We start from the raw sequence: 12,930 nt of genomic DNA, 5'->3' as shown, positions 1-12,930 counted from the left end.
ATTTTTAAAAATTATCAAGAATATATGTTCTTGTATCAAGTGAATGTTCTTGATAAAAGTATTTTTTTTTCTCAGTGTACATCTATTCTAATATTTTCATATCCAGTTATACTTATGGTGGAATGTTCTTAAAAATAAAAATAGGTATACAAATTTGATATATATAATTTCTGGAGTGCATTATAAATTATATTTAAATAAACGTTATAAATTAAAAATTCTCTATTATGCACTCTCTAACTTAAAATTGATATCAACAAAGCATAAGCGAAAAATTGTGTGCTGATAGTTGTTAAACTTAGAAAGTTTTTTACGTAAAAAAAATTTGGTGGCCCTGAAAAGGGCCGTTTTCAACCTAAAGTTCGGAAACTTGGGTTTCTATTTGTCGTAGATCATCACCTAGAAAAACAGTCAGCTCTAACTGTAGAATCAAAGTTCCGTCCACCAGTAGACCACAAAAGTCGTTAAAGTCGTGTCGTTCAAAAAAGTCACCAAGGTATATCATATTGTCATAGTCGCGGAAAGGTTTAGTCTCTCCAGTCAGTCGTAGTAAGTTACCGTCGCAATCAATCGCACAGCATTCGACCTCAAAAGTGATTTCCGAATGCTCCGACTTCAGTGGAAGGATACCTAGAGATATCCAGTGTTCGTCGTCTTCGTCGTGGCTAACCTCCACTTTAAATCGCCAGATGTCGTCAACGTGGACACCTGACGAAATCTCCGTAAATAACGGAGTAACCGTACCAGTCTCGTTGGTGTAGAGAAGTTGACTAATGTTCTCTAATTCAAAAGTGCGAACAGTCGTGTACGTTAATTTTTTGTATTCAAAATCCATGACGTTTCACTGAGTCGTACAATAAACAATCGAAAATTTAAATGACGAGGCTTACAGCGTCAAGTTTCGAGCGTAATGACCTTTACTGACCGTTTGACGGATAGACTTTCACCACCCCCTCCACTCAGATCTTACAAATACTCGCAAGGTGAATTTTTACCCCCACTCTTAAAAATAGACCAATCCTGTCAATACTGATTTTTTCTTTCCGTTCTCAATTGTTACCATTAAAAATTCACACATTGCATAACGATAAAATATTATCAACAAGAGCCGACTTTTCATCATGTATTCAATATCTACAAGCATAAAAATCTAGCCAACACAGAACTTACACTGAGAAAAAAAAATACTATTTCCCAAGCATGAATTTCTTGGTTCAAGAAATCTGTTCAAAATATTTATTTTATTATTATTAATTATCAATTTCTTGAGAAAAAAACATCAAATTTATTATTTTTATTATATGAATTTGATATTACATTGTTAGTAAATAAAAGAATAGCTTTACTTGAATTAAATAAAAATTATTTCTTTCAATTCTACGGAATTCTTGAGACAAAATTATGCATTCTTAAAAATTATCAAGAATATATGTTCTTGTATCAAGTGTCTGTTCTTGATAAAAGTATTTTTTTTTCTCAGTGTACATCTATTCTAATATTTTCATATCCAGTTATACTTATGGTGGAATGTTCTTAAAAATAAAAATAGGTATACAAATTTGATATATATAATTTCTGGAGTGCATTATAAATTATATTTATATAAACGTTATAAATTAAAAATTCTCTATTATGCACTCTCTAACTTAAAATTAATATCAACAAAGCATAAGCGAAAAATTGTGTGCTGATAGTTGTTAAACTTAGAAAGTTTTTTACGTAAAAAAAATTTGGTGGCCCTGAAAAGGGCCGTTTTCAACCTAAAGTTCGGAAACTTGGGTTTCTATTTGTTGTAGATCATCACCTAGAAAAACAGTCAGCTCTAACTGTAGAATCAAAGTTCCGTCCACCAGTAGACCACAAAAGTCGTTAAAGTCGTGTCGTTCAAAAAAGTCACCAAGGTATATCATATTGTCATAGTCGCGGAAAGGTTTAGTCTCTCCAGTCAGTCGTAGTAAGTTACCGTCGCAATCAATCGCACAGCATTCGACCTCAAAAGTGATTTCCGAATGCTCCGACTTCAGTGGAAGGATACCTAGAGATATCCAGTGTTCGTCGTCTTCGTCGTGGCTAACCTCCACTTTAAATCGCCAGATGTCGTCAACGTGGACACCTGACGAAAACTCCGTAAATAACGGAGTAACCGTACCAGTCTCATTAGTGTAGAGAAGTTGACTAATGTTCTCTAATTCAAAAGTGCGAACAGTCGTGTACGTTAATTTTTTGTATTCAAAAGCCATGACGTTTCACTGAGTCGTACAATAAACAATCGAAAATTTTAATGACGAGGCTTACAGCGTCAAGTTTCGAGCGTAATGACCTTTACTGACCGTTTGACGGATAGACTTTCACCACCCCCTCCACTCAGATCTTACAAATACTCGCAAGGTGAATTTTTACCCCCACTCTTAAAAATAGACCAATCCTGTCAATACTGATTTTTTCTTTCCGTTCTCAATTGTTACCATTAAAAATTCACACATTGCATAACGATAAAATATTATCAACAAGAGCCGACTTTTCATAATATATTCAATATCTACAAGCATAAAAATCTAGCCAACACAGAACTTACACTGAGAAAAAAAAATACTATTTCCCAAGCATGAATTTCTTGGTTCAAGAAATCTGTTCAAAATATTTATTTTATTATTATTAATTATCAATTTCTTAAGAAAAAAACATCAAATTTATTATTGTTATTATATGAATTTGATATTACATTGTTAGTAAATAAAAGAATAGCTTTACTTGAATTAAATAAAAATTATTTCTTTCAATTCTACGGAATTCTTGAGACAAAATTATGCATTCTTAAAAATTATCAAGAGTATATGTTCTTGTATCAAGTGAATGTTCTTGATAAAAGTATTTTTTTTTCTCAGTGTACATCTATTCTAATATTTTCATATCCAAATTTACAAATACTCGCAAGGTGAATTTTTACCCCCACTCTTAAAAATAGACCAATCCTGTCAATACTGATTTTTTCTTTCCGTTCTCAATTGTTACCATTAAAAATTCACACATAGCATAACGATAAAATATTATCAACGAGAGCCGACTTTTCATAATAAATTCAATATCTACAAGCATAAGAATCTAGCCAACACAGAACTTACACTGAGAAAAAAAAATACTATTTTCCAAGCATGAATTTCTTGGTTCAAGAAATCTGTTCAAAATATTTATTTTATTATTATTAATTATCAATTTCTTGAGAAAAAAACATCAAATTTATTATTGTTATTATATGAATTTGATATTACATTGTTAGTAAATAAAAGAATAGCTTTACTTGAATTAAATAAAAATTATTTCTTTCAATTCTACGGAATTCTTGAGACAAAATTATGCATTTTTAAAAATTATCAAGAATATATGTTCTTGTATCAAGTGAATGTTCTTGATAAAAGTATTTTTTTTTCTCAGTGTACATCTATTCTAATATTTTCATATCCAGTTATACTTATGGTGGAATGTTCTTAAAAATAAAAATAGGTATACAAATTTGATATATATAATTTCTGGAGTGCATTATAAATTATATTTAAATAAACGTTATAAATTAAAAATTCTCTATTATGCACTCTCTAACTTAAAATTAATATCAACAAAGCATAAGCGAAAAATTGTGTGCTGATAGTTGTGAAACTTAGAAAGTTTTTTACGTAAAAAAAATTTGGTGGCCCTGAAAAGGGCCGTTTTCAACCTAAAGGTCGGAAACTTGGGTTTCTATTTGTTGTAGATCATCACCTAGAAAAACAGTCAGCTCTAACTGTAGAATCAAAGTTCCGTCCACCAGTAGACCACAAAAGTCGTTAAAGTCGTGTCGTTCAAAAAAGTCACCAAGGTATATCATATTGTCATAGTCGCGGAAAGGTTTAGTCTCTCCAGTCAGTCGTAGTAAGTTACCGTCGCAATCAATCGCACAGCATTCGACCTCAAAAGTGATTTCCGAATGCTCCGACTTCAGTGGAAGGATACCTAGAGATATCCAGTGTTCGTCGTCTTCGTCGTGGCTAACCTCGACTTTAAATCGCCAGATGTCGTCAACGTGGACACCTGACGAAAACTCCGTAAATAACGGAGTAACCGTACCAGTCTCGTTAGTGTAGAGAAGTTGACTAATGTTCTCTAATTCAAAAGTGCGAACAGTCGTGTACGTTAATTTTTTGTATTCAAAATCCATGACGTTTCACTGAGTCGTACAATAAACAATCGAAAATTTAAATGACGAGGCTTACAGCGTCAAGTTTCGAGCGTAATGACCTTTACTGACCGTTTGACGGATAGACTTTCACCACCCCCTCCACTCAGATCTTACAAATACTCGCAAGGTGAATTTTTACCCCCACTCTTAAAAATAGACCAATCCTGTCAATACTGATTTTTTCTTTCCGTTCTCAATTGTTACCATTAAAAATTCACACATTGCATAACGATAAAATATTATCAACAAGAGCCGACTTTTCATCATGTATTCAACATCTACAAGCATAAAAATCTAGCCAACACAGAACTTACACTGAGAAAAAAAAATACTATTTCCCAAGCATGAATTTCTTGGTTCAAGAAATCTGTTCAAAATATTTATTTTATTATTATTAATTATCAATTTCTTGAGAAAAAAACATCAAATTTATTATTGTTATTATATGAATTTGATATTACATTGTTAGTAAATAAAAGAATAGCTTTACTTGAATTAAATAAAAATTATTTCTTTCAATTCTACGGAATTCTTGAGACAAAATTATGCATTCTTAAAAATTATCAAGAATATATGTTCTTGTATCAAGTGTCTGTTCTTGATAAAAGTATTTTTTTTTCTCAGTGTACATCTATTCTAATATTTTCATATCCAGTTATACTTATGGTGGAATGTTCTTAAAAATAAAAATAGGTATACAAATTTGATATATATAATTTCTGGAGTGCATTATAAATTATATTTATATAAACGTTATAAATTAAAAATTCTCTATTATGCACTCTCTAACTTAAAATTAATATCAACAAAGCATAAGCGAAAAATTGTGTGCTGATAGTTGTTAAACTTAGAAAGTTTTTTACGTAAAAAAAATTTGGTGGCCCTGAAAAGGGCCGTTTTCAACCTAAAGTTCGGAAACTTGGGTTTCTATTTGTTGTAGATCATCACCTAGAAAAACAGTCAGCTCTAACTGTAGAATCAAAGTTCCGTCCACCAGTAGACCACAAAAGTCGTTAAAGTCGTGTCGTTCAAAAAAGTCACCAAGGTATATCATATTGTCATAGTCGCGGAAAGGTTTAGTCTCTCCAGTCAGTCGTAGTAAGTTACCGTCGCAATCAATCGCACAGCATTCGACCTCAAAAGTGATTTCCGAATGCTCCGACTTCAGTGGAAGGATACCTAGAGATATCCAGTGTTCGTCGTCTTCGTCGTGGCTAACCTCCACTTTAAATCGCCAGATGTCGTCAACGTGGACACCTGACGAAAATTCCGTAAATAACGGAGTAACCGTACCAGTCTCGTTAGTGTAGAGAAGTTGACTAATGTTCTCTAATTCAAAAGTGCGAACAGTCGTGTACGTTAATTTTTTGTATTCAAAATCCATGACGTTTCACTGAGTCGTACAATAAACAATCGAAAATTTAAATGACGAGGCTTACAGCGTCAAGTTTCGAGCGTAATGACCTTTACTGACCGTTTGACGGATAGACTTTCACCACCCCCTCCACTCAGATCTTACAAATACTCGCAAGGTGAATTTTTACCCCCACTCTTAAAAAAAGACCAATCCTGTCAATACTGATTTTTTCTTTCCGTTCTCAATTGTTACCATTCAAAATTCACACATTGCATAACGATAAAATATTATCAACGAGAGCCGACTTTTCATAATAAATTCAATATCTACAAGCATAAGAACCTAGCAGACACAGAACTTACACTGAGAAAAAAAAATACTATTTTCCAAGCATGAATTTCTTGGTTCAAGAAATCTGTTCAAAATATTTATTTTATTATTATTAATTATCAATTTCTTGAGAAAAAAACATCAAATTTATTATTGTTATTATATGAATTTGATATTACATTGTTAGTAAATAAAAGAATAGCTTTACTTAAATTAAATAAAAATTATTTCTTTCAATTCTACGGAATTCTTGAGACAAGATTATGCATTCTTAAAAATTATCAAGAATATATGTTCTTGTATCAAGTGAATGTTCTTGATAAAAGTATTTTTTTTTCTCAGTGTACATCTATTCTAATATTTTCATATCCAGTTATACTTATGGTGGAATGTTCGTAAAAATAAAAATAGGTATACAAATTTGATATATATAATTTCTGGAGTGCATTATAAATTATATTTAAATAAACGTTATAAATTAAAAATTCTCCATTATGCACTCTCTAACTTAAAATTAATATCAACAAAGCATAAGCGAAAAATTGTGTGCTGATAGTTGTTAAACTTAGAAAGTTTTTTACGTAAAAAAAATTTGGTGGCCCTGAAAAGGGCCGTTTTCAACCTAAAGTTCGGAAACTTGGGTTTCTATTTGTTGTAGATCATCACCTAGAAAAACAGTCAGCTCTAACTGTAGAATCAAAGTTCCGTCCACCAGTAGACCACAAAAGTCGTTAAAGTCGTGTCGTTCAAAAAAGTCACCAAGGTATATCATATTGTCATAGTCGCGGAAAGGTTTAGTCTCTCCAGTCAGTCGTAGTAAGTTACCGTCGCAATCAATCGCACAGCATTCGACCTCAAAAGTGATTTCCGAATGCTCCGACTTCAGTGGAAGGATACCTAGAGATATCCAGTGTTCGTCGTCTTCGTCGTGGCTAACCTCGACTTTAAATCGCCAGATGTCGTCAACGTGGACACCTGACGAAAACTCCGTAAATAACGGAGTAACCGTACCAGTCTCGTTAGTGTAGAGAAGTTGACTAATGTTCTCTAATTCAAAAGTGCGAACAGTCGTGTACGTTAATTTTTTGTATTCAAAATCCATGACGTTTCACTGAGTCGTACAATAAACAATCGAAAATTTAAATGACGAGGCTTACAGCGTCAAGTTTCGAGCGTAATGACCTTTACTGACCGTTTGACGGATAGACTTTCACCACCCCCTCCACTCAGATCTTACAAATACTCGCAAGGTGAATTTTTACCCCCACTCTTAAAAATAGACCAATCCTGTCAATACTGATTTTTTCTTTCCGTTCTCAATTGTTACCATTAAAAATTCACACATTGCATAACGATAAAATATTATCAACGAGAGCCGACTTTTCATAATAAATTCAATATCTACAAGCATAAGAATCTAGCAGACACAGAACTTACACTGAGAAAAAAAAATACTATTTTCCAAGCATGAATTTCTTGGTTCAAGAAATCTGTTCAAAATATTTATTTTATTATTATTAATTATCAATTTCTTAAGAAAAAAACATCAAATTTATTATTGTTATTATATGAATTTGATATTACATTGTAACTAAATAAAAGAATAGCTTTACTTGAATTAAATAAAAATTATTTCTTTCAATTCTACGGAATTCTTGAGACAAAATTATGCATTCTTAAAAATTATCAAGAGTATATGTTCTTGTATCAAGTGAATGTTCTTGATAAAAGTATTTTTTTTTCTCAGTGTATATCTATTCTAATATTTTCATATCCAAATTTACAAATACTCGCAAGGTGAATTTTTACCCCCACTCTTAAAAATAGACCAATCCTGTCAATACTGATTTTTTCTTTCCGTTCTCAATTGTTACCATTAAAAATTCACACATAGCATAACGATAAAATATTATCAACGAGAGCCGACTTTTCATAATAAATTCAATATCTACAAGCATAAGAATCTAGCCAACACAGAACTTACACTGAGAAAAAAAAATACTATTTTCCAAGCATGAATTTCTTGGTTCAAGAAATCTGTTCAAAATATTTATTTTATTATTATTAATTATCAATTTCTTGAGAAAAAAACATCAAATTTATTATTGTTATTATATGAATTTGATATTACATTGTTAGTAAATAAAAGAATAGCTTTACTTGAATTAAATAAAAATTATTTCTTTCAATTCTACGGAATTCTTGAGACAAAATTATGCATTCTTAAAAATTATCAAGAATATATGTTCTTGTATCAAGTGAATGTTCTTGATAAAAGTATTTTTTTTTCTCAGTGTACATCTATTCTAATATTTTCATATCCAGTTATACTTATGGTGGAATGTTCTTAAAAATAAAAATAGGTATACAAATTTGATATATATAATTTCTGGAGTGCATTATAAATTATATTTAAATAAACGTTATAAATTAAGAATTCTCTATTATGCACTCTCTAACTTAAAATTAATATCAACAAAGCATAAGCGAAAAATTGTGTGCTGATAGTTGTGAAACTTAGAAAGTTTTTTACGTAAAAAAAATTTGGTGGCCCTGAAAAGGGCCGTTTTCAACCTAAAGGTCGGAAACTTGGGTTTCTATTTGTTGTAGATCATCACCTAGAAAAACAGTCAGCTCTAACTGTAGAATCAAAGTTCCGTCCACCAGTAGACCACAAAAGTCGTTAAAGTCGTGTCGTTCAAAAAAGTCACCAAGGTATATCATATTGTCATAGTCGCGGAAAGGTTTAGTCTCTCCAGTCAGTCGTAGTAAGTTACCGTCGCAATCAATCGCACAGCATTCGACCTCAAGAGTGATTTCCGAATGCTCCGACTTCAGTGGAAGGATACCTAGAGATATCCAGTGTTCGTCGTCTTCGTCGTGGCTAACCTCGACTTTAAATCGCCAGATGTCGTCAACGTGGACACCTGACGAAAACTCCGTAAATAACGGAGTAACCGTACCAGTCTCGTTAGTGTAGAGAAGTTGACTAATGTTCTCTAATTCAAAAGTGCGAACAGTCGTGTACGTTAATTTTTTGTATTCAAAATCCATGACGTTTCACTGAGTCGTACAATAAACAATCGAAAATTTAAATGACGAGGCTTACAGCGTCAAGTTTCGAGCGTAATGACCTTTACTGACCGTTTGACGGATAGACTTTCACCACCCCCTCCACTCAGATCTTACAAATACTCGCAAGGTGAATTTTTACCCCCACTCTTAAAAATAGACCAATCCTGTCAATACTGATTTTTTGTTTCCGTTCTCAATTGTTACCATTAAAAATTCACACATTGCATAACGATAAAATATTATCAACGAGAGCCGACTTTTCATAATAAATTCAATATCTACAAGCATAAGAATCTAGCCAACACAGAACTTACACTGAGAAAAAAAAATACTATTTTCCAAGCATGAATTTCTTGGTTCAAGAAATCTGTTCAAAATATTTATTTTATTATTATTAATTATCAATTTCTTGAGAAAAAAACATCAAATTTATTATTGTTATTATATGCATTTGATATCACATTGTTAGTAAATAAAAGAATAGCTTTACTTGAATTAAATAAAAATTATTTCTTTCAATTCTACGGAATTCTTGAGACAAAATTATGCATTCTTAAAAATTATCAAGAATATATGTTCTTGTATCAAGTGAATGTTCTTGATAAAAGTATTTTTTTTTCTCAGTGTACATCTATTCTAATATTTTTATATCCAGTTATACTTATGGTGGAATGTTCTTAAAAATAAAAATAGGTATACAAATTTGATATATATAATTTCTGGAGTGCATTATAAATTATATTTAAATAAACGTTATAAATTAAAAATTCTCTATTATGCACTCTCTAACTTAAAATTAATATCAACAAAGCATAAGCGAAAAATTGTGTGCTGATAGTTGTTAAACTTAGAAAGTTTTTTACGTAAAAAAAATTTGGTGGCCCTGAAAAGGGCCGTTTTCAACCTAAAGTTCGGAAACTTGGGTTTCTATTTGTTGTAGATCATCACCTAGAAAAACAGTCAGCTCTAACTGTAGAATCAAAGTTCCGTCCACCAGTAGACCACAAAAGTCGTTAAAGTCGTGTCGTTCAAAAAAGTCACCAAGGTATATCATATTGTCATAGTCGCGGAAAGGTTTAGTCTCTCCAGTCAGTCGTAGTAAGTTACCGTCGCAATCAATCGCACAGCATTCGACCTCAAAAGTGATTTCCGAATGCTCTGACTTCAGTGGAAGGATACCTAGAGATATCCAGTGTTCGTCGTCTTCGTCGTGGCTAACCTCCACTTTAAATCGCCAGATGTCGTCAACGTGGACACCTGACGAAAACTCCGTAAATAACGGAGTAACCGTACCAGTCTCGTTAGTGTAGAGAAGTTGACTAATGTTCTCTAATTCAAAAGTGCGAACAGTCGTGTACGTTAATTTTTTGTATTCAAAATCCATGACGTTTCACTGAGTCGTACAATAAACAATCGAAAATTTAAATGACGAGGCTTACAGCGTCAAGTTTCGAGCGTAATGACCTTTACTGACCGTTTGACGGATAGACTTTCACCACCCCCTCCACTCAGATCTTACAAATACTCGCAAGGTGAATTTTTACCCCCACTCTTAAAAATAGACCAATCCTGTCAATACTGATTTTTTCTTTCCGTTCTCAATTGTTACCATTAAAAATTCACACATTGCATAAGGATAAAATATTATCAACGAGAGCCGACTTTTCATAATAAATTCAATATCTACAAGCATAAGAATCTAGCCAACACAGAACTTACACTGATAAAAAAAAATACTATTTTCCAAGCATGAATTTCTTGGTTCAAGAAATCTGTTCAAAATATTTATTTTATTATTATTAATTATCAATTTCTTGAGAAAAAAACATCAAATTTATTATTGTTATTATATGAATTTGATATCACATTGTTAGTAAATAAAAGAATAGCTTTACTTGAATTAAATAAAAATTATTTCTTTCAATTCTACGGAATTCTTGAGACAAAATTATGCATTCTTAAAAATTATCAAGAATATATGTTCTTGTATCAAGTGAATGTTCTTGATAAAAGTATTTTTTTTTCTCAGTGTACATCTATTCTAATATTTTCATATCCAGTTATACTTATGGTGGAATGTTCTTAAAAATAAAAATAGGTATACAAATTTGATATATATAATTTCTGGAGTGCATTATAAATTATATTTAAATAAACGTTATAAATTAAAAATTCTCTATTATGCACTCTCTAACTTAAAATTAATATCAACAAAGCATAAGCGAAAAATTGTGTGCTGATAGTTGTTAAACTTAGAAAGTTTTTTACGTAAAAAAAATTTGATGGCCCTGGAAAGGGCCGTTTTCAACCTAAAGTTCGGAAACTTGGGTTTCTATTTGTCGTAGATCATCACCTAGAAAAACAGTCAGCTCTAACTGTAGAATCAAAGTTCCGTCCACCAGTAGACAACAAAAGTCGTTAAAGTCGTGTCGTTCAAAAAAGTCACCAAGGTATATCATATTGTCATAGTCGCGGAAAGGTTTAGTCTCTCCAGTCACTCGTAGTAAGTTACCGTCGCAATCAATCGCACAGCATTCGACCTCAAAAGTGATTTCCGAATGCTCCGACTTCAGTGGAAGGATACCTAGAGATATCCAGTGTTCGTCGTCTTCGTCGTGGCTAACCTCCACTTTAAATCGCCAGATGTCGTCAACGTGGACACCTGACGAAAACTCCGTAAATAACGGAGTAACCGTACCAGTCTCGTTAGTGTAGAGAAGTTGACTAATGTTCTCTAATTCAAAAGTGCGAACAGTCGTGTACGTTAATTTTTTGTATTCAAAATCCATGACGTTTCACTGAGTCGTACAATAAACAATCGAAAATTTAAATGACGAGGCTTACAGCGTCAAGTTTCGAGCGTAATGACCTTTACTGACCGTTTGACGGATAGACTTTCACCACCCCCTCCACTCAGATCATACAAATACTCGCAAGGTGAATTTTTACCCCCACTCTTAAAAATAGACCAATCCTGTCAATACTGATTTTTTCTTTCCGTTCTCAATTGTTACCATTAAAAATTCACACATTGCATAACGATAAAATATTATCAACAAGAGCCGACTTTTCATAATATATTCAATATCTACAAGCATAAAAATCTAGCCAACACAGAACTTACACTGAGAAAAAAAAATACTATTTCCCAAGCATGAATTTCTTGGTTCAAGAAATCTGTTCAAAATATTTATTTTATTATTATTAATTATCAATTTCTTGAGAAAAAAACATCAAATTTATTATTGTTATTATATGAATTTGATATTACATTGTTAGTAAATAAAAGAATAGCTTTACTTGAATTAAATAAAAATTATTTCTTTCAATTCTACGGAATTCTTGAGACAAAATTATGCATTCTTAAAAATTATCAAGAATATATGTTCTTGTATCAAGTGAATGTTCTTGATAAAAGTATTTTTTTTTCTCAGTGTACATCTATTCTAATATTTTCATATCCAGTTATACTTATGGTGGAATGTTCTTAAAAATAAAAATAGGTATACAAATTTGATATATATAATTTCTGGAGTGCATTATAAATTATACTTAAATAAACGTTATAAATTAAAAATTCTCTATTATGCACTCTCTAACTTAAAATTAATATCAACAAAGCATAAGCGAAAAATTGTGTGCTGATAGTTGTTAAACTTAGAAAGTTTTTTACGTAAAAAAAATTTGGTGGCCCTGAAAAGGGCCGTTTTTAACCTAAAGTTCGGAAACTTGGGTTTCTATTTGTTGTAGATCATCACCTAGAAAAACAGTCAGCTCTAACTGTAGAATCAAAGTTCCGTCCACCAGTAGACCACAAAAGTCGTTAAAGTCGTGTCGTTCAAAAAAGTCACCAAGGTATATCATATTGTCATAGTCGCGGAAAGGTTTAGTCTCTCCAGTCAGTCGTAGTAAGTTACCGTCGCAATCAATCGCACAGCATTCGACCTCAAAAGTG

The sequence above is a fragment of the Microplitis demolitor genome, chromosome 1, assembly GCF_026212275.2.
Source record: "Microplitis demolitor isolate Queensland-Clemson2020A chromosome 1, iyMicDemo2.1a, whole genome shotgun sequence".
Classification (NCBI taxonomy): domain Eukaryota; kingdom Metazoa; phylum Arthropoda; class Insecta; order Hymenoptera; family Braconidae; genus Microplitis; species Microplitis demolitor.
The sequence above is the reverse complement of the archived record's forward strand: the minus strand, read 5'-3'. Positions refer to the sequence as shown.